This window comes from Pinus tabuliformis, chromosome 2_2, assembly GCF_031772625.1.
Source record: "Pinus tabuliformis cultivar Carrire ecotype Pingquan chromosome 2_2, CPIR1, whole genome shotgun sequence".
Taxonomy (NCBI): domain Eukaryota; kingdom Viridiplantae; phylum Streptophyta; class Pinopsida; order Pinales; family Pinaceae; genus Pinus; species Pinus tabuliformis.
In genome coordinates, this window is record NC_142300.1 from 547,631,926 (window position 1) to 547,656,493 (window position 24,568).

Below are 24,568 nucleotides of genomic sequence, written 5' to 3' on the forward strand. Positions count from 1 at the left end.
GTACAATATATAACAAATATAATATCTGTGATCACCTGTGTCACATCGTTTGGGTTCGAATTCAATTCAAATTCAATTTTTTTAATACGTTTTAGATGAGATTCACCATTAAATTATATATATATATATATATATATATAAAATAATATATAATATAAAATAATAAATTATATACAACTAAATATTTTTACTTAAAGGTTAAATCTCTATCTAGGCTGGTAGAAAGACCCTTAGACCATGCATTACGTGAATGGATTTTTCATCGATGATGATAGTGCCCGAGAATAATTATAGGGTGTGAGCGATAGTTAACAACATTGAAAACCCTTCTCAAATTAAACAAAGGACCATGAGTAGCGAGCTTAAATCAACCTATTCAAATCTAGGTCGAATTTGAACATTTTGTTGAGGTCCACCAAACTTCAAACCTCAAGGTTCAAGTTTGACGTACCTTGTGACATAGGTTCTAACTTGCCTAGAAGGAAACCATGCATAGAAAGCTAGTCCATAATCATACTATTCAATCCAAGAGGTCCAAAAATATAGCTAACTATACCTATTACAAAAAACAAAAGTGGCTTTAGGAGGCATGATATGCATGACCGACCCTGATACGACTAAGTTGGTTGAGCTTTGCCTGACCTCTACCTTTTTCAGCGTCGAAGGAGAATTCTATGAGCAGACTTGTGGGGTTGCCATGGGCTCCCCCTTGTCCCCTGTGGTCGCTAATCTCTTCATGGAGGATTTTGAGTCTAAGGCTCTGGCCTCCTCTCGTCTCTTACCAAAGCTTTGGAAAAGATTCGTCGATGATACTGGTGTTGTCTGGTCTCACGGTCCTGATGAGCTGGATCGTTTCTTTTGTCACCTCAATAACCAATCCGCCTCCATTAAATTCACGATGGAGAAGGAAGAGAATGGTTGTCTTCCGTTCTTGGATGTCCTCATCTCGAAGAAGGCGGATGGTTCCTTTTCTCATCAGGTGTTTAGAAAGAAGACGCATACTGAGCAATACTTGCATGCCTCGTCACATCATTTCCCCGCTCAGAAGTTAGGAGTTCTTAGCACTCTTGCCACCCGTGCTGTGAGAATTTCAGATAAGGAGAGCCTGGAAACTGAGAAGGCTCACCTCCTTGATGTCTTTGAGAAGAATGGTTACAAGAGGCACCTCGGTCAAAAAGCCTTCCTCAAGGCCAGGAAGGAGCCTTCAACCCGAAAGGTTCCTAAGGATCATGTTCTAGGTGTGAACCTTCCGTATATCCAAGGGACCACAGATAGGATTGCGAGGATTCTAAGGAGGTATGATGTATCCGCAACTTTTAGACCTCTCAATACTATCCGTGGCTCCCTCAGGTCTGTAAAAGACCCGGTTGACCCTAAGAGCATGAAGGGTGTCTATATCATTCCTTGTTCCTGTGGGACCCCCTATATTGGTGAAACTGGTCGTTCTATCAATCAGCGGATCAGCGAGCATTCTGCTGACTTAAGACATGGTAGGACCAAGTCCTCGGCCCTGGCTGAGCATGCAGGGAAGACTATGCATCATGTATGCATAGAGGAGGCTCAAGTCATTGCCAAGATTCCGCAGTTTCACCATCGCAAATTTAGAGAGGCCCTGGAGATTGAGAAAAGGCCGAGCAATCTCAATAGGGATGATGGCTGGAAGATTAGCCGTTGCTGGGTCCCAGCCCTGTCTTCCTAGCCTCCTCATTCTCCTTTGTATTTTGTCTCTAGGTTTCTGTCCTCCTTGTTTCTCTTTTGGCATGTTTATCCTATTATTTTGGTGTATTTTAGTCTTTCGGGCTTCCTGGTGAATTAACCTTAACCCATTTTTCATTCTTTTGGGCGGTCTTTTGATTAAATTCTGATTTTCCTTATTTCATTAGTATTCTATTATTTTCCTAGAATTGAGTTGGCCTTTAGCTTATGTCGAGTAATTAATTTTATTGAAATATTTATCATCAAACTTAAATAGGGATCTTTAAAGTGGGTTTATGGGTATATTATGTTAGATTAATAGTATTATCATCATAATATTAATATTTAATATCAATAAGATATATTAATAGTATTAATATTTAATATCATAATATTAAATTAAATATGGATTATTAAGGTATGTTTATGGGTATATTATGATAGTATTATCATCATAGTATTAATATTTAATATCATTATGATAGATTAATAGTATTAATATTTAATATCATAATATTAAAGATTTATCATCAAAATTAAATATGGATTATTAAGGTAGGTTTATGGGTAAGGTATTTTATTAATAGTATTAGTGTGAGTATATTTAAACTTAAAATATTAAGTATTTAACCATGGGGTCTTATAGATATTTACGATATATTGGTTTGGTCTTTAATAACCCTAATTTATGATTTTTACCATAAGGAGCAAAATTCTAGGTAGAATTAAGAGTTAACAATTTATTTGGAATTATATATCATTTAATAAGCATATATAACTTATTAAAATTAATTTTGGAATAAACCTTTATATGTAAATAATAGATAGAAATAATATATTCTAAAAAGTTATTACCATTCTTACCATACCTATTAGGGTTTATTACTTTGTAGAAATAAATAAATGCGATATAACCGTTAGATTATTAGATAGGGTACTACTTAGAACTCTCTTATTAATTAATTAATATTAGACTGATTTATTATTTATATTTTTAATTAACGCCTTTATAAAAAGTTACAAAAAATAGGTAAATATTAATTTAACTAATTTGACTAGGGTCATTGGTCAAAATTAGCCGTTGGTATTTTTAACCCTGGAGTCTCTGCACCTCTATTTAAGCAAGCTAGGCCAGATTGGTTCTTCAACTTGTCCTGACGATGAACCACACTGGTTGGTTCGAAACGCGTCGACAAAAGATTGGTTATGTGATTTTGCCGAAGATTATCTAAACAAAATTAAGAGTTCTGACATAAATTGGGCATACTAGTAATGGTTGTGAGTCATGGGAAGTACATGGTTTCATTTAGCTGGTGCAAGCCTCACCGGGGGTGCTTGTTCTCGATCCCTGAGCAGATCTATTTTTGAGCGTTGTAGAAAACCATTCATAATCTGATAAAGCAGGTGAATCTCCTCTATGCAAAGAGGAGCTCATCCCCGAGTCTCATTATGGTCCAATATAACCTTTCCAAGTACGTGCATAAGGTGCCACTATGGGTCCACTGTGTGATGTTATTGATTTCTTCAAGCTTGGGGTGCCCCTAAGTTAGGAACTTGGTCCTCTACCTCAATGAGAACCTATGAACCTAAGGGCTCTATGCACTCATCCACTAGTTATTGTTTGATGTTCAAAAATTCATGTTGAACGACCATCGGGGCATCTGCTTGTTAATGATTAGCAAACACTCAGGCTTAGGTCTAAGATCTTAAATTTCCATGTATGCAATGACCACCTTCTCCTCTCCACATAGAGGCACATTCTCCTGGCATCGTGGAGAAATAAAGGAAAAATATAGGGGGGGAAATAGACACGGAGAAAAGGAGATACAAAGAGTAGGAAATCTTGAATGAAGATAGGGAAAACTAAAGCACTCAATGAAGCACAAACATGGAGGTGAAAAAAGGTGAGGCTTGGCTAGGGAGTGCGAGGTGGAACATAGGAAAGCAGAGTATGGAAAATTAATGCTGGAAAGGAGATGAAATGAACAGGGATGAAATAGAAAGAAACTATGAATGAAGGAGTTGTCAATGTAGGGGATCATACCATGTTCACTCATAGGGTAACAGGGGTCAAGGCTCTGATGATAAAACACACAGGGACAAGGCCAAGGGGCATGGTCTATCAACTTGCAAGGTTGTAATTATAAAGTGCGCAATGATATTTCCATTGATGGTCCAACACCATTCCATATGTGATTTATAATTTATATACAAGAATGGTGACCTTGTTGAATTTTGGCTGCAAGAGGAGCACATCACTTTGGGAAGCTCAAAATATTGAAGGAAAGCCTTCGAAGTTGTTATCTTGGAGTAAGTTCACATGACCTTACATGAAGTCATGCCTATCAACAAAATTAACATTCCTCTTCCCTTTGTTGTGCCAGGTACAAGTGGGCGTTATATGATCCTTTGCCTCCTGTTGGCTCCTTCATCCCTCCATGTTATGTAAGTTGTAGTATGGGCATGATGACATGATTGAGGGATCATCCATGCTATATATCCCTTTGCCTTGATGGTTATCTCGGGATTGGGTCACCCCATCAAGGTTGTATGATCCATCTGAAGGAGGTTATGGCATTCCTAAAGATCCTAAGGGGATGAGTGGATAGGTCAAATTCCTGCTATGTTGGAGGTCTGCTCTTCACATTCATGGATTTCTATATGGTTTACAAATTTATTGGGAGATCTTCTGACATGGGGTGGAATGATCACCAATATTTTCGCTATGGAAGATATTATGTTGTTTAGAAAGTGTTATAGTGTCTATTTAACTGGCATTTTGTGAGTGTTTCCACCATTTATTAGATGTTTCATCTTACTTATGATCATGCTATATTCGCACTCAATTATCAGTTTAATGTAAGATACTTGGATTATGTATGTGATGCCCCTTTCTAGTGGACAAAAATCTACAACATTTTTTTGTTTTGTGACCCAAAGTTTCGTAGAAATAGAAAAGAGCTTGTCCTTGATCATTTCTAAAAATGCATCCATATATTGCAATGTTTGGGTTGCCATTAGAGGCCCCATTAAAATTGATCTTAACAAAAGGATGAGGAGGAGGCAACCATTTAGTAGGGGAGGAGGATGGAGCTTGTGAGAGGATGAAGGTTGAGAGGGGGTGTTGGGTAAGGGGAAGAGTTTTTGTAGGATGTGGATTTCTTAGGGAGGATAAGACCATGATTTCGGTGGCCAAGGGTGGATGATAATAGATTCCTCGAGCTTGTTTAGGAAAAGGGACCAAACACTTGAGCCAGGAAGATCTTGATGTTTGAAGATGTGTCGGTTTCTTTCCTACCATATATTCCAAAGGAGGACGATAGGTGCGAGAGACCACACTTTATTCAAGATGGGGTTATTAATTTGGATAGGATTCCAATTGGAAAAGGTGTCAGTGATGTTGCACTTGTTTCTATTCAAGTGCTCAAAAAGGGTGTCAGCATAATCCTAAAGGTCAATTGAGAAGCTACAGGTGTTGAAAAGGTGATTGATATCTTCTTCCTCATTGCTGCAAAAATGTAAAGAGGAGGGGCCTTTGAACCCATATTTGATCAAGTGGTCCCAAGTAAGAGTATGTTTCCAACCTAGGAACCATAAAAAATGGGCCACCTTCAGCTAGAGACCTTGAGTCCATATGAACTTCCAGATTTTTTGAGTTGGGATATCTTGATGATCAACAACTAAGGAATAATATTCTTTGATGGTGTAGGTTCTGGTAGATTGATATCCACATCTAATTTTATCTGGGTCATACTAGTGCAGGATTTTCCTGTTATAAAGGTATTATGGGCCACTAATTTGTATCTTTCCATGAGTTCTAGGGGCATGGAGGTGGGAAATGTTTCCAATAGTCAACCACTATTATCCAATTCTTGGCCTGTAGTGCAGTTTTAATCTCAACATAGGAGTTATTTCTTGTGAGTTTAGGCATCTGTTTCCATGAGTCCTCCTAGAATAGGGTCATCTTTCCAATATATATCTCATAAAAGCATTTCCATTAGATGAGACTTTTATTGGTGTTTGCATGGTTCTATATTGACGAATCTTGAGCATAAGAAATGGTTTTATTTGTTGTTGAAAGGAGATGTCATGGCTATATTTTTGTGTCCATAACCATTTCCATAATCCCTTCCATCCTTGAATCCATATCCACCAAGAAGTTTCTCCAAAGGCTTGGCATAAGATTTCTGAATCTCTAAGACCTAGGCCTCCCTTTAGCTTGGGAAGGAAAAGTTTGTCCCAAGAGACAAAGGTCCATTTATTTTCCATGGAGGCTCCTCCCCATAAGGTGTGTTTTATGTTTTTGATGTATTTAAGAATTCCTTTGGGTGCTGGCATTGCTAAGAGCAGGAAGATGGGAATGGATTGTAATATTGATTTCAGAAGAACTACACGCCCTGCTAAATTGAGGGAGTGGAAAGTCTAACCATTGATTTTGTCTTTGATTTTTTGAAGGAGATCTTTCTAATGTTTAGATTTTAGAGTTGTTTCCATAAGAGGTTCCCCCAAATATTTATCTTGTAGGTGGTTGATCTTGTACCCAAGGATACTAGAAATTTTTCTTTGGATTGCACCAGGAGTGTTGAAAACTAAGAGCTTGGATTTCTCCAATTTTATGGAGGCCCCTAAGGCCAGTGAGAAATATTCCAAGATTTTTTTGAGAGCATTGGTTTATTGAACAATGGGGTAACCCATGAGAAGAGTATTATCCATGAATCGTTGATGGGAAATGGGGAAGTCATCTCCAAGGAGACGAAGTCCTTGAGGGAACCTTGGGTGATGGCTTGATAGATTGTTCGATCGAGAACTTCAATGACAAGGATAAACATGAAGGGGGAAAGAGGGTCCCCTTGCCTAATACCCTAGGAAGAAGCAAATGTGTATGTGGGAGATTTGTTGAGAAGAATAGAAAATAAAGGTGAGGATACAAGAGAACCCACCCATTTTAATCATTCCTTAGAAAAAATAAAAGCTTATAGGATTATCTCCAACTCAACTTATCAAAAGCTTTTGAGAGATCAAGATTGATTAAAATCCCTGAGTTCTTGCTATTTTTTACAAAGTGGATTAATTTGTGTGCAACCACAATGCCATCGACGATTTTCTATCCTTCCACTTAACCAATATGTTCTAATGAGATTATGTCTGGAAGAATTGGCTTAAGGAGGTTGATGACCCTTTTTATTATTTTGTACATAATGTTGCATAGTGCTATGGGATTGAATCCATAAGTGTTACTGACCTTTTTTTTACTTTGGAATTAGAGTAACAAAAGTGGCATTGAGGGTGGGGAGAACATAAGAAAATACACTTGACTCCTCCACTAGATCATGGATTTCATGCTTGAGAAAAGGCCAACAAGCTTGGAAGAAGTCTGAAGTTTGTGGTAAAGTCATCTCGGCTAGGGGCTTTGTTTTTTGGCATGCCCAAAACACCTTCCTCCACTTCTTCAAGAGAGGTTGGTCTAGCTAAGGCTTCATTGTTCTCATCTTAGACTAAGTGAGGAATGGATTGTGTAATGCGCCCGATAGCAGCTTGTTGGTCCTCCTGGGGTTCTGTGAGAAAGTGCTAGAAGAAGTTGACTAGCTCTCTCTCCATATCCTTGTGGTTAGTAAGATTATGGCCTTCTTCGTTTTAAAGATATAAAATTTGTTGTTGTGTCGGTGTTTAGACATATATTTGTGGAAGAAAGGGGTGATTTTTCCCCTTCTTTGAGCCATTCGACTCAAAAATTTTGATGCTAGAGGATTTCCTCTTGGATGTGCCATTCCAAGAGGAAAAATCAAGAAAAATCAGACCATATCCCTTCCAACCAAGAGACATAGGCATCTCGAATAGAACATTACATTCATTGTTCTCCACCTACCATTCAACATATAGAAGTAAGAAAAAAACGCATAGCTAAAGTATCAAGTTTGGCAAGACTTCAGAGCCACAAGATTGATCACTCATGAGATATAATGCACAGAGAGTCAAACCAAATTCGCATAATGATGAACAACTTTTCCAGTCCAAATATGACATTTCTACACACCAAGCAGCATTTGCTGAAGCATACTCATTATAATACTCGTCCATGGTAAAATTGACGTCCATACCTGGATGCATAACACAAAGTTAACATAGGCATAAACCACAAGGTTGTTTTGACATATGCGCCAAACAAATTTGGGCTACAGAAAACAACATGCATAACATCACTAGCTAGGCGCAGATATAATATTAAAATTCCTACTTGCACCAAAAATACTGAAGATTCAGGCAGGCCAAAAAATCCTTATAAAACCCAACCAGCCCATGATTTGAGAAACAAGAAAACCATCTACAAAACTGGAATAATATTACAAAAATAATGACAAAAAACTTAAGGCCAACAAACTCTAATCCTGATCAGTGGAAATGATAGTGAGATCCTGAGCACTGTCAACTGATGAGTCAAAGAGATCACCAGGTGGATCCATAATATCACCAAAAGTTGAATCCGACACTAGAAAGATTTCCACCGAAGCCAATCTAGAGTCCACATTATCTAAACAGAATTGTTGGTTTTGTAGCATGCGTTTGATGTCCTCCAATCTAAAGAATTCATTATAGTCCTCAACTTGCTTGTCTTTTGAAATTTAAACGCAACAATGTATCCATTTATTGATGCAAAGCCAAAGAGTTTAGGAAATGAAGCCTCCTTTTCGAAATCTTCCCAGATTAGGAGCCCATTTCATACCTTCATCTGTCACTTTCGAATCAGAATGATAAGGATGTTACCCTACTTCTTTAGACTCTAGCAATAGAATCTCTTTCCTCACCTCAAGAGGAACAATGCGAAAAAAAGTTGCAACTAAATCTTAGACAAAAGGACAAATCCATTTGAACCTGACATTACCAACGCCACCCCTCCTACTCATCATTCTTTGGTGAGGAGACATGATAGTAGTGGCAAGGAGCAATGGGAACAACCACTAAGAGAACCTTGATCCAATAAGCAAGAAAATGGACAATACATAGACCCTTGAAACCATGACCTAAAGACTAACAAATCATCCCCTAATTGCCATACCAAAGGACCAAATTCAAGTAAATTACGACAATACATAGACCCTTGAAACCATGACCTAAAGACTAACAAATCATCCCCTAATTGCCATACCAAAGGACCAAATTCAAGTAAATTACTAAACTCACCACAACACAGACATAATAAACCAAATTTCCTAGAGCCATACCAAACAATCAAAGCTCCTAATACTACCTAGACTAACAACTAGAGAAATTCCAATACCCATAAAAACAACATCACAACCAAGGTGAAACCTATAATAATTAAATAGACTTTCACTTGAATTGATTGAGTGAAACCCCAATAAACAAACTCAAAGCACTCTTGAAACATAAACCAAATGCACCTGAAATTAACCCTTTAAATAAAACACATCGTTATAGATAGAGCGATAACCCTCCCAAGTTCAATGGAAAACTAAAAAAAAAGAAGAATACCAACAAACAAATACAATATCTACAAAAGGAGAATAAATACATCCGCAATCACTACCAAAGTATCCAGAAAGGAAGGAATATAAGGTACGGATGCAAGTTCAGAAGAAAGCCCAATCTCTGCAGACTGCAACACACAACCAATAAATAAAGTGAAGTAACCCCAAATGAAATGAGATGAAGGATGTCACCTCTACTCCGACACTGCATGTACCTCTGCCACCCCACAACCATAACTGTGCATTTATAACGACAAGATCTCCAGTTCGAAATGGCACCGTCATCAACTATACTCTGCCATGCGATAACCATATTAAGACACCTGTGAATAGAACATAGCTTCCAAAGAAACCCTAATTCTTCCCTCGTTGGCACCCCCATCGAAGACCAGCCTATCATTATCTAACAAATCCTGGAGCTGCTCAATACTATCAACTAGATCAGAAGGAGGCCAACCATCATCCAAGTTTACTCATGTTTTGATTCAGATTTAGTTTCTTCAAAATTATATCCCCTTGACTATCTACCTTCCAATCATCAACAACCAAAAGACAACCAGAAAAGTTTCTGGAATGTTTTATATAATAATTTCATTTAACACTGTAACCGATTTCTTCTTAGTGCTTAAAAAAAATTGTGCATTCCTTTCCTTCCACTAATTCTATATAACAAAACTTATAGAAGGACCCAACCTCTATTAACTATGGCGTTTTTAAACGCAGACCAATTGCTTAATATGCCAAATGGTTATGCAAAAAACAATTACTAAATTATGATGGAATTAGATACAAGGTTGTCCCTTTTTTTGGGGTAAATTCCTCGTATTACTTTAGATTAATAATTAGCAAATTTAACTTTCTCTAATCTCTTATTTTCTTGAACTTTATAAATATTGTACATGTAAAATGTATTTTTTAATGGATTATTTATAAGATTTTCTTTTAATTGCATCTCAAGATACTCTACAATCTAGTAGGAGGGAAATGTTATCCTTCAACATTACATTTAAAGATAATAAAACCATTTTTATAATAACAAATTAAAAAACAATAATAACATAAATAAATTAATGTCAGTCATAAATAAAATAATTCTTTCACCTTAATTTTATGTCCACTTTATATAGAGATAAAATAATTGTAAATAAAGAAAAAAATGAATTTTTATTATTAAAAAGACATGTAATTCCTTTAATACTTAATATACAGAGTTGGTGGATTCCATGTAAAAACAATATAATTGATATTACATTATATGTAATCCATTTTATGTTTAATTGGCATGTAATAGTTAAAAAAAATATACCAATAACAAAAAAATGTTTTACTGTTAGCGCTAAATAAAATATTTCAATGTCCATATAAATTAACATAAAGTTCATATAAAAAAAATAATGGTGTCAAGAGCTTGTGTCAAAAGCTGTTGTCATGTAACATTACATTTAAAAATAATAAAACAACACTGATATTAAAAAATAAAAATTAGTAATAACAAAAATAATTAATGCTGCCCATAAATAAAATACTACAATTTCCACCTCAATTTAGTAATTGATAGTTAAAAAAATACTTTTTAGGGTGATAAATAATTTTTTCTTTAAAAGTTCACAAAAAGTAATATTATTGATATTACACGATGTGTAATTTATGGAATATTTAAAACAAAAATATATTAATAACAAAAAATATATTAATGTCATCCATCAGTAAAATATTTTAATACAATATTAAATAACATAATTTTTTATAAAGAGAAATAAAATAATCTAAATTATAAAAAATTTCATATTTTCACTTCTCATTGCTAGGAATATGTGTAATTTATTTTATTTTTAATATAGAGTTAATGTATAATATTTTAAAACTATTAATGTCATTTTTTTTTCAACATGCATGTTGAGTAAAAGATTTTAACAACAAAATTTTATAGAGATAAATGTTTGTAATTCAAGGTATAAATGATCTTTCAAATTCTTTCTATAATTAATATAGATTTTATATGTAACATTTAAAAAAATATTACTAATAAAAATAATTAAATCTATGCATATAAGAAAATATTAATAATAATCATATATAGAGATAAAAATATGTAATATATATATATATATATATAGATATATATATATAGAAACAACAAAAAAAATTATATATAAAGAGAGAGCTCATATCTTATGGATATATATTTTCTATTTTGAAATATGATTGGGGCATGTATCACTGTTTTAATGTGGAGAATGTGAATCATAAATAAAATGTTTCTAAATATATATTATATAAAATTAGTGAAAATATAATTTTTTTTATACATAACTAATATAGATTTATTTTAACTTTATCTTTACTAATAGTGGAGAGCAATCAAATCTTTTGAGTAGCAAAGTTTTCTTCAAGTTTAAATAATTTTTTTTTTACAAAGTTTTCATTTTCCATTATTAAATATATGCTTAGTTTATTGTCTTCTTAATATAAAGTTTTTTTTTTTCCGAAGGTGGCAAAACCTATCAAACTCAGGTGTCAAACCAACAGTGAGGACAACCATCTCTGGCTGCTATCGGCGAATGTCGATTTGACTCATCACCGTTATCAAGGAAAACCACGCCACCTGTAATAACCCGCTGGTGGTCCGTAAGGGAGCAGACTTTCACTCCTGCCAGATGCCTATGGGTCTTCTTCATATAAAATTATATATAATATTGAGAAATATTAATAATAATAAAAAAATAAATTAATATATATATATAGAGTGATTTAGGTTGACCCTTGCCGTCATTGCGGGGAGGAGTCAAAAATCATTCGTTGAAGTTGAAGTCGAAGTCGAAGTGGAGCCTTACCGTCATTGCACTAGTACATTAAAGGGAGGAGTCAAAACATCATTAGATGAAGTTGAAGTCGAGTTGTGAGAGGGAAGGGCGGTACTGCCCCTTCACCCCATGAGAGTGATGTGTTCTCTCATAAGAGGAAGCTTCCAAAGCAGCCTGAGCAGGATAATGAACGCGATCCTTGTGATCCCAATTCCCTTGTTTGGCGAAAGAACGGACTGGAGTGTCTCTGAAAAAGATAATGGCGAACCTTTGCCCCAGTAAAAACTTTCCAAGGTTAATGCCCGTCGTTTCATGCGGATCAGCCAGAGAGCGCCCACAAACAAATGAAAAACTAGGGACGCAAACTATGTACATATATGCCAGAATTGGAGTGGATTCTATTCATCTGGACACCGCCGATAGATTGAATTGTACTCTTTACTGTATTTTAGTGGTTTTGGATTAATACCGTCTTTTCTTCTCTGCGTGCTACCTCGCGGATAAACTTTAGAGTTATAAATAAAGTGCGGTCTCAGTCTGCAAATCACAATTGCCATTGCTGTTTTCTTTTCTTTGCCATCCGATCAATCTAAATCCATAGAAAGGAAGGAAGAAAGAAAGATGGGTTCTGTTTCAAAGAGGGCTGTTTGTATGTTGGCCATGGGAGCCATCGAGGGTTTCAGAATCTTCACAGAGCAGCGGGACTTCAATTTCAAGAATGTATTCATAATTTCCGAGATATTACCTAACATTTCTGTTTCATTTGTTGCTGCGCCTGCCGCTGGTCCTAGCGCCGCTGCCCTGAAATCTACTATTACTCGACAAATGAATCCAAATCCTCTCCCAGAAGAAGAAGCAGCAACACAATTAAAAAAAGCAGAATCGAAGGAGGACCCACTGAGACGTGTGATGTATCTCAGCTGTTGGGGTCCCAGTTAAAATATTTAAATTGAAATACAATTCAATTCGGTCGCGACAGAGAGGGCCAGGGACAGGGAGAAGGATCGATCACTTGCATCACCAACAGCAAACCGGCATATAAATTGTATATTATGCTTCTATTTTGTAATGACTGTGAAATTACATGGGCAATTGGTACTAAGCAGATCTGCATTTGACAAACTTCAGTGGCCATGACTATATTTTGTAACCTCTTCTTCATCCTTTTCTCTTAACTACCACTAGTATTGCAATCCGCTGGCCGGTAACTATCTGGATTATTTACGGGACGGTCTTTTGATGTTATAAAAAGTTGAGATTCACTTGTTTCAATTTGTTGATATCCAATGGGAGGTCATAAACCCTGGCTGCCATGGCTAGTTTCTCGGTTGCTTTCATCATTTCCAAACCTAAAGCATCCATCTCCTCACATACTTCAAAGGAAATCTGGATTAACAAGTTAAATATGAGTGGTCTATACAGCCGGAATCCAAGTAAAAAAAATTCATAAAATCTTGCCGAGACAGTTTTCGAATCATGTTTTTAATGGTGAAAATGGATTCAACACCATCAAAAACATCCAGGACACTTAAAATTTTGAAATTTAAAAATTGTAACTTGGAAATCCTTGTAGGATTTTCTCAAAATATGGCAGAAATTTCCAAGACTTTGGGTAAAAAAACAGGGTCATTAGACTATGGTGTTAAATATCGCTGCATAATATAAAAGTGAAGTGTTTTTTTTTTTTTTTTTAATCAGAGTAAAAAAAACTAAATTGAATTTTATTAAGAAACAAAAATGCAGTTACATATTTCTATCATTGCCAAATATTCCATCTTGCAATGTGAGAATAAAAACAAAAAGAGTTCAAAATTACCCCATATACATGTTCAAGAAACATCCCAGACTTCATCTATCATATATAGGGTGAGCATTATCATCCACAAAATTCAAGAAAGGAAACAACAAAAACACAGTATCAACACATAATCCTGAGAAAAAATAACCAATGTACCAGCTACGGGAGAACAATACTCCCCTCCTCCGTGACAATCCCTTATCATCCACAAAATTCAAGAAAGGAAACAACAAAAACACAGTATCAACACATAATCCTGAGAAAAAATAACCAATGTACTAGCTACGGGAGAACAATACTCCCCTCCTCCGTGACAATCCCTTCAGAAATGTATGTATAAAACATGTAACCCTCGGTATCCAACAAACTTTTTTTGACAGAGAGTCTGCCATCCCATTTGATTTTCGGTATATATGTTGTATGTGAAAACTCTGAAATCTCTGAATGAGACCATCTATTCGATCCCACCAGCTCTGAAGCTCCGGGGGATCAAATGTTGTTTTACTTGAAATGCCCTCTATGATGGTCTTCGAGTTCTCGTATACAGAGATGTGTCGGATTTGCCTGTCTTTTGCAAACCGAAGGAGGCCCCAAAGAGCCACCAATTCGGCTCTAGAATTTGTACCTGAGCCTCCAAACCAATGCAATTTATAGAGTGAATTTTTGTTAATATGTAAGCTTGCACCACAACCGCATCTACCTTGTTGTGGTGCTCCCTCGAAAGACCTAGCCGACAATGTAATCTAAGGACACATGTATCTCCCCGACCGGTCCTTGTTATTTTCCTTCAACGGTTCCATATAATCAATATCTTGTTCTTCCACTCCAGCCAGATAAGCGAAATAATTTTCAAAGGAGCATGCATTTTCCATATAGCAGAAAACCACAACGATGCAATATTATCAAGTGTAAGGTGCATAATGTATTTGTAATTCTCTGCAACCACCACAACTCCATTCCGAAGAGTCGTCCCATGTGAGGGAGTCACCCATTACATTCTTGCAAAGATCGACATTTTTTAGGGCTTTGACATAATTATTCCAATCAACATCCATATTCCCAGTTAATCCAAGTTGTGATGCCCCTTTCCATGTCGAGAGGATTCCATTCCAATAGTGTATTGCCAGGTCCAAATAAATAATTCCCCTTTGAAGTGTCGCAATCGTATAATCAGATATGGAAATGGATTCCAGAATGCCAACGATCCTGTCATACCCAATAATCAACTGGTTGCCTCTCCCAAATGGCCATTTCACCTGACACAAAAACCAAAACTTGATCTTTTAGAAACTCTCCCAGATGTACGATCCGCTCTTGATACCAATCTCCTCCATATTAATCCAGTGTATGATGGGCCTTAGCTTCTGATATTTTGTTGAGATGATCTGCCCCCATATTCCGTCACCAAAAAGTGCCCTCCATAGAGACTTCATTAATAGGTACCAACCAAAAAGTTGGTAGTTCAGTATTCCCCAATCACCGAGATCCTTTCATTTAGAGATAGAACTCGAGGAAGTAAGATGATATTTGCATTCGAGACCTGCACCATACCACAAGAAATGTGCCAGATGGGAACGTATTTGTGAGCTAATGTGGGCCAGTATGACAAAAAAGTGCATCCAATAAATCACTAGTTGGAGGATTGATTGAATCAGGATAAATCTCCCTCCTAATGAAAGACAACGATTTGTCCAAACCTTAAGCTTCTTATCAAATTTTGAAAGAAGCCATGCCCAATCCTCCAAATAGTAACATGTTAGCTTCAATCTAAAACCCAAGTAGGTGAAGTCGTCATGTAGTCGTTTCATACCCACCCCAAATAAAGCCATAATATATTTGATATTAGATTGATTACCAAATGAATAAAAGATAAGATTTATGACCATCTGGAATGTGACATGGAGCCTCCTCAAAATGATGTAATATATAGTGCAAAGCCTCCCAATGAGCCCGAACAATGATCCCGAAGGTAAGGATATCATCAACAAAGAAAATATTTGATATACTAACCTGTAGCGCCATTTGAAGTCCTTGGAATGTTCTTAATACCTTTGTCGAGTTTATCTTCCTGCTAAAGTCGTCCATTACCAATATGAAAAGCAGTGGGGATAATGAACACCCTTGCCGGAAAACTCTGTTTGCTTGAAAAAAAATCAGTGGGAAAACCATTCACCAAGATAGTGAGCCAAAAATTTGTGACGCATGCCATGATCCATTCCACATTTTGTATCTCAAGCCCAATCTTCAACAAAATGATTATGAGAAAATTCTAGTCCACACAAGCATATGCTCTCTACAAATCTATCTTCAACACCACCACTTCCAAATTTTTGGTCTGGATGGAGTGGATGCACTCCTGAGCAATGGAAATAGAATCATGTATAGATATATTATGTAAAAACTCAAATTTCTCCATGGAAATATGTACAGAGAGAGAGCCTTTTATCCGCTCAAAAATCACCTTCGAAATTAGCTTATAGATAATATTGCATAATGAGATCGGTCTAAAGTCTGAGAAAGTATCTGGAGAGCTGACCTTTAGAATAAGGGTGATGAAGGTAGATTTAATATTCTGAAATAAACCTTCTGATCCTTGATTCCTCAACCATATCCAACTATTCCCCTCCCATAAGCTACAAAAAAGGCAGATGATGTGTTAGTTTAATGACGATGCACCTTGGCCGTTGAGGCGCCTCCTAGGCGTGACCTAGAGACACCAAATTTCAGGCGAGCTAGGTGGGCAGGCACACGAGGCCATGCCAAAAATGCTAAGTTGTGACCACCCTTGTTCAAGAGGTTTATTTCAGGCAATATTAAATATACCTTCATCGCCCTTGTTTCGAAGGTCAACTCTCCAGGCACTTTCTCAGACTTTAGACCGATCCTTGATTCCTCAACCATATCCAACAATTCCCCTCCCATAAGATCAAAAAAATTGCAGATGATGCATTGACCAACTACGAAAATGATGCACCCATGCCTGACACAACCTAACCCGACCAACTTTGACCTTTTTCAATGGACGCACAACATGAACGAAGGCATGAGGGAGGGCCCGATGAATAGGTCACACGAACGAGAACAAGGCACACGAGCGGTCACAACTTAAAACTTTTGGCATGACCCGACCCGCCCAAATGAAATTTGGGGTTTCCATGGGCGCATGACCCTAATGAAGGCACGAGGGAGTGTTGAGCAAACAGGATGCACGAACGTGCACAAGGCACATGGGTGGTCACAACTTAGCATTTTTGGCATGACCCCGTGTACTCGAGCACCCACAAACGACACAATTGCGAGTGTCTAGGTGCCCACACATGACACGACCTGACCCATGTAAATGAGTTTACATGGGTGATCGCAAACGACACGACCTGAACGAGTTTACATGGGTGCCCACACATGACATGACCCGACCCACCCAAACAAAATTTTAGGTTTCATGGGCGCACGACCCAAATGAAGGCATGAGGGAGTGTCGGAAAAACGGGCAGCACGAACGTGCACAAGGCACACGGGCAGTCACAACTTAACATTTTTTCCACGAGGCCATGTGCTTGGGCACCCACACATGACATGACTCGACCCAACCCGCTTGAACCTATTTCTATGGACACACAACCTGAATGAAGGCACGAGGGCGGACCTGAAAAACAGTCCACACGAACGAGCACAATGCACACGAGCAGCCGCAAATTAGCATTTTTTGCACGGCCCCATGTGCCCAAGTGCCCACCCGACCCGACTCGAATGAAATTTTGGGTTTCCATGGGCGCACGACCAGAATGAAGGCACGTGGGAGCGCCCAACAAATAGGCTACACAAACATGCACAAGGCATACAGGAAGTCATAACTTAGCATTTTTGGCACAACCCTATGTGTCATGCCCCTACACCTGCGGTAGTCTTAAACCGCTTATAGCGAGGTGCGGCACTACCAATCGTTTTCTTTTCACCAATACTTACGATTGTAGACTACGCCTAACATTGCATACTTAGTTTTATTTTCATTACCAACTATTATTATGTTTTCTTTATACAAGTGAAAGCCCATAACATTCATATAAGTAGCATTATACAAGAGAAATGCACAACAGTATAAAGGGAGGGGCAACTCCCTGCAATATGAGTCTGCCCGAATCAATATATTATACAATCTTCACTTTTACAAAGTACAAGTTAAATCTTGGAAAACCCCAAATTTACACTTAGCCAATTTTCACAACTTCGACAAACTCGGTTGCCCAGCTCGTCGGCACCTCCACACAGTCGCCGCACGACTCATCAACCCTTCGTTCACCATGTCACACGATCGTGTCGTTTTCCCAACTTGGGCACACCTCGTTGTAACCAAGTCGCCACACACGGGCGCCTCCGCACGAGTCACACCTCCGTTCACAATCTCAACACTTCATCGTTTCCACCGTACACAACTTCCGTGTTTGCCTTTGCACGACGGGCGGGCGCTCACCCGAGCTGCCCAAGAACCCATGCACAACCACCCAACCGCACAACCGCACACAACCGGGCGTTCACGCCTTCACCCGTGCGCCTTCGCACAACCGGGCGCCCTCGCCTTCACCCGTGCACGCCTTGCACAATCGGGCGCCCACGCCTTACCCGTGCATGCCTTACCCGTGCTCTCACCCAAGTCTTTAAGCCTGTGCGTTTCACCTCCGTGCGGCCTCGCCCAAGGCTGGGTGCATAGAACTGCGCCTCACCTTCCTTTGCTGCAGCTACACCTTAGTACTTCGCACTTCTTCTTTGCTTGAGTGTGTTGAGCGATGTTCGATGGTTCAAATGAGCCATCATGCGTATAGTATATATGCTCAGCAACACGGTCGTGCCATTCCCTTGGCCGACCCTTACAACTCTTCAACCAACGTTCCTGTTCATGTTCGTGGCTTGGTCGGCCCGTCGACCAACGCCCTCAACCATAACCTCCAACCGTCGGCTTCATAGATGGATGCCCACGCTCATCCATCATATAAACACTTGTTCGCTCTCCTTCATTCGTGCATATTAACACTTGTCTCCTGCGCACTTCAAGTCTGAGCTTGTTCGTCCATCCTTTTCCTTCGCTCGTTTCACCACAAGTTCGCACTTCATGCCAATGGGCGTGCCAAGGACCGCAGGTCCTTAGACAGTGTGCCCGGGCGCCCACACAAAACATGACCTAACCCGCCCAAACACATTTACATGGGTGCTCGCACACGACACGTCCTAACCCGCCCGAATGAAATTTGGGGTTTCCATGTGTGCACGACCTGAACAAAGGCACGAGGGACCGCCCGACAAAACGGTCGCACAAATGTGCACAAGGAAAGTAGGCGGTCACAACTTAGCATTTTCGGCATGACCCTGTGTGCTCGAGCGCCCACACACAACACGACTCGACCTAGCCTGACCCGCCCAAACGCGTTTCCATTGGCGCACAACCCGAACGAAGGCACGAGGGACGACCCGGGAAACGAGCCACACGAACGAGCACAAGGAACATGGGCGGTCACAACTTAGCATTTTTGGCCCGACCTCGTGTGCCCAGGCGCCCACACATGGAACAACCTAACCTGCTCAAACGTGTTTCCATTGGCGCATGACCTAAACGAAGGCGTGAGGGAGTGCCCGACAAATGGGCTGCACAAATGAGCACAAAGCATACGATGAGTCACAACTTAGAATTTTTTGCACAACCCTACGTGCTCAAGCGCCCACACACGACACAACCTGACCCACCCAAACGTGTTTCAATGGGCGCACAACCCGAATGGAGGCACGAGGGAGCACTCGGAAAACGGGCCACACGAACGAGCACAAGGCACACAATTGATGACATCTTAGCATTTTTGGAATGACCCCATGTGCCTGGGCCCCCACACATGACAGAAACAGATCGACCTGAAGGAAATTTGGGGTTTCCATGGGCGCATGACCCAAACGAAGGCACAAAGGAACGCCCAAAAAACGGACCACACAAATGACCACAGGGCACATGGGTGGTCACAACTTAGCATTTTTGGCATGACGTCCTGTGCTTGTCGGCCAAGGTCGCCAGAAATTTGGTGTCTTCAAGTCACGCCCAAGAGGCACCTCAGCGGTCAAAGGCACAAGTGAATTTAAAAGCATAGTTTAATGATGCATTAATGAGCATAAATTTTTCCCTAAAAATTATGGAAATTCTAGTACGATTTTATTAAAATTCTATTAAATTTTTTAAATCTAGGTAACAGCTATTAAGCTTTAAGATTTTGAACACCCAAAAATAAAATGAATCCATACCATCACAAAAAAACAAAATTCAAGCCCTCTTTCTTAGTAACAATTTTTTTGAAAAAAAATACAAAAAATCTAATGATCTTCAATAATCCAGTGAAATTGACGCCTCCGTATGCAACATAGAGACGAAAAGTAGAATGAATTAATTCACAAGAAATTAAAAACCTTTCCTTCACCTTATTAATTCTACCCATCTCATGGTAAGAGCCATTATGAATAGTCTTTATTAATGGAGTTATGAAGGGGAATAAAAGAGGTTTTAAGCCATATATTATTGGCTTAAACAATATATTGGCTTTATAACAATATATTATTTAATAGGAAGTTAATATACTCTTTTAGGGAATTAAATTTGGTTGAGAAAAAGAATATTATTCTTCTCAAACATTTAAATAAATTTAATTACCTATAAAATGTATGGTTATTACTAAATAATTTCAATTAATTAATTTTTTTTTTTTTTTTTTTTTAAATTATGTGAATAGTTGTGTTTATTTTAAAATATTATTTTTAGAATTTTAATTTAATTAAAATGAGTTTAATATGAAATATATTATTATTATTATTATTTTATTATCCAATTTTAATATGGAATATATCATTTTATTTATTTATTAAATAAGACACTTATTTTTGTCTATAGATTCAATTATAATGAATTTATAAAAACATACTTACCCATCTCTAATTTTTAAACTGTTAAGAAAAAATACTATAACCCCACTCAAACTATATATATAATTGGGCGTGCTTTAAGTTGAAATATAATTGGGCGTGCTTTAAGTTGAACCTTGCATTGCCGTCATTGCACTAGTAAATTAAGGAAAGTCAAAACATCTTTAGCTGAAGTTGAAGTCGAGCCTTACCGTCATTGCACTAGTACATTAAGGGGAGGAGTCAAAACATCATTAGATGAAGTTGAAGTCGAGTTGTGAGAGGGAAGGGCCGTACTGCCCCTTCACCCCATGAGAGTGATGTGTTGTCTTAATTTCTTTATGAGAGAAGAAGCTTCCAAAGCAGCCTGAGCAGAATGATGAACGCGACCCTTGTTATCCCAATTCGCTTGTTTGGCCAAAGTATGGATTGGAGTGTCTCTGAAAAAGATAATGGCGAACCTTTGCCCCAGTAAAAACTTTCCAAGGTTAATGCCCGTCGTTTCATGCAGATCCGCCAGAGAGCGCCCACAAACAAATGAAAAACCAGGGACGCAAACTATGTACATATATGCCAGAATTGGAGTGGATTCTATTCATCTGGACACCGATTGAATTGTACTCTTTACTGTATTTTAGTGGTTTTGGATTAATACCGTCTTTTCTTCTCTGCGTGCTACCTCGCGGATAAACTTCAGAGTTATAAATAAAGTGCGGTCTCAGTCTGCAAATCACAATTGCCATTGCTGTTTTCTTTTCTTTGCCATCCGATCAATCTAAGCCCAGAGAAAGGAAGGAAGAAAGAAAGATGGGTTCTGTTTCAAAGAGGGCTGTTTGTATGGTGGCCGTGGGAGCCATCGAGGGTTTCAGAATCTTCACAGAGCAGCGGGACTTCAATTTCAGGAATGTATTCATAATTTCCAAGATATTACCTAACACTTCTGTTTCATTTGTTGCTGCGCCTGCCGCCGGTCCTAGCGCCGCTGCCCTGAAATCTACTATTACTCGACAAATGAATCCAAATCCTCTCCCAGAAGAAGCAGCAGCAGCACAATTAAAAAAAGCAGAATCGAAGGACGACTCATTGAGACGTGTGATGTATCTCAGCTGTTGGGGTCACAGTTAAAATATTTAAATTGAAATACAATTCAATTCGGTCGCGACACAGAGCCAGGGACAGGGAGAAGGATCGATCACTTGCATCACCAGCAGCAAACCGGCATATAAATTGTATATTTTGTTTCTATTTTGTAATGACTGTGAAATTACATGGGCAATTGGCACTAAGCAGATCGTCCATACAGGCGGAGGACCTTTATACCGATCCTGCTTTTGTATATGGTCTCATTTTGATGTTTGTCCTTTTTTTTATCTCTATTGTCACGGTTTCTCAGGTCTGATGTATAGCTACAAGGATATAGCTTCACTGATGTTACAATTTTCTTATCTTTGAAACTCTTGATTAAATATACTTTTTAAACTCTTTTATATTTCTTATATAAATAATATTATGCTTTTCCTGCCCTGAAAAACTTCAGTGGCCATGACTATATTTTGTAAACTCCTCTTTATCCTTTTCTCTGAACTACCACTAGTATTGCAATCCGCTGGCCGGTAACCATCTGGATTATTTACGGGACGGTCTTTTGATGTTATAAAAAGTTGAGATGCACTTGCTTCAATTTGTTGATATCCAATGCGAGGTCATAAACCCTGGCTGCTATGGCTAATTTCTCGGTTGCTTTCATCATTTCCAAACCTAAAGCATCCATCTCCTCACACATTTCAAAAGAAATCTGGATTAACAAGTTAAATAGAAGTGGAATCTAGGTAAAAAAATTCAAAAAATCTTGCAGAGATAGTTTTGAATAATGTTTTTAATGGTGGAAATGGATTCAGCGCCATCAAAAACATTCGGAACACCTAAAATATTGAAATTTAACAATTGTAACTTGGATTTACAAAAATCCTGGCCAGATTTTCTCAAAATATAGCAGAAATTTCGGAGACTTTGGACCAAAAAACAGGGTTATTAGACTACCGCGTTAAATATCGCTGCATAATATAAAAGCAAAGTGTTTTGTTTTGTTTTTTTGTTTTTTTAATTAGAGTAAAAAAAACTAAATTGAATTTTATTAAGAAACAAAAATGTCCTTACATATTTCTATCATTGCCAAATATTCCATTTTGCAATGTGAGATTAAAAACAAAAAGAGTTCAAAATTACCCCATATACATGTTCAAGAAACATCCCAGACTTCATCTATCATATAGGGTGAGCATTATCATCCACAAAATTCAAGAAAGGAAACAACAAAAACATAATATCAACAAAATCTTGAGAGCAAATAACCAAGGTACCAACTATGGGAGAACAATACTCCCCTCCTCCATGACAATCTCTTCAGAAATGTATGTATAAAACATGTAACCCTCAGTATCCAACAAACTTTTTTTTGACAAAGAGTCTGCCATCCCATTTGATTTTTGGTATATATGTTGTATGTGAAAACTCTTAAATCTCTGAATGAGGCCATCTATGTGAACCCGCCAACTTCGGAGCTTCGGGGGATCAAATGTTGTTTTACCTGAAATGCCCTCTATGATGGTCTTCGAGTCCTCGTATACATGGATGTGTTGGATCTCCTTGTCTTTTGCGAACCAAAGGAGGCCCTAAAGAGCCACCAATTCGGCTCTAGAATTTGTCCCTGAGCCTCCAAACCAATGCAACTTATAGAGATAATTTTTGTTAAAACGTAAGCTTGCACCACAACCGCATCTACCTTGTTGTGCCTCTCCATCGAAAAACCCATCTGACAATGTAATCTGAGGACACATGTATCTCCTCGACAGGTCCTTGTTATTTTCCTTCAGCGGTTCCATATAATCAATATCTTGTTCTTCCACACCAGCGAGATAAACAAAATAATTTTCAAAGGAGCATGCATTTTCCATATAGCAGAAAACCACGACGATGCAATATTATCCAGTGTAAGGTGCATAATGTATTTGTAATTCTCTGCAACCACCACAACTCCATTACGAAGAGTGTCATCCCATGTGAGGGAGTCACCCATTACATTCTTGCAGAGACCGAAATTTTTGAGGGCTTTGACATAATTATTTTAATCAACATCTATATTCCCAGTTAATCCAAGTTTTGATGCCCCTTTCCATGTCGAGAGGATTCCATTCCAATAGTATATTTCCTGGTCTAAATAAATAATGCCCCTACGTTGAAGTGTCGCAATCGTATCATTAGATATGGAAATGGATTCCAGAATGCCAACGACCTTGTCATACCCAATAATCAATTGGTTACCGCTCCCAAATTGCCATTTCAACTGACGCAAAAACCAAAACTTGATCTTTTAGAAACTCGCCCAAATGTACGATCCCCTCTTGATACCAATCTCCTCCATCTTAATCTAGTGTATGATAGGCCTTAGCTTCTGATATTTTGTTGAGATGGTCTGCACCCATATTCCCCCATCGAAAAGTGCCCTCCATAGAGACTTCATTAACAGGGACCAGCCAAAAACTCGGTAGTTCAGTGTTCCCCAACAACTGAGATCCCTTGGTTTAGAGATAGAACTCCAAGCAGTAAGATGATATTTGCATTCGAGACCTGCACCATACCATAAGAAATGTGCCAGACGAGAACATATTTGCTAGCTAATGTGGGCTAGTGTGACAAAAAGGTGCATCCAATAAATCACCAGTTGTTGGAGGATTGATTGAATCAGGGTAAATCTCCCTCCCAATGAAAGACAACGATTTGTCCAAACCTTAAGCTTCTTATCAAATTTTGAAAGAAGCCATGCCCAATCCTCTGAACGGTAGCATGTCAGCTTC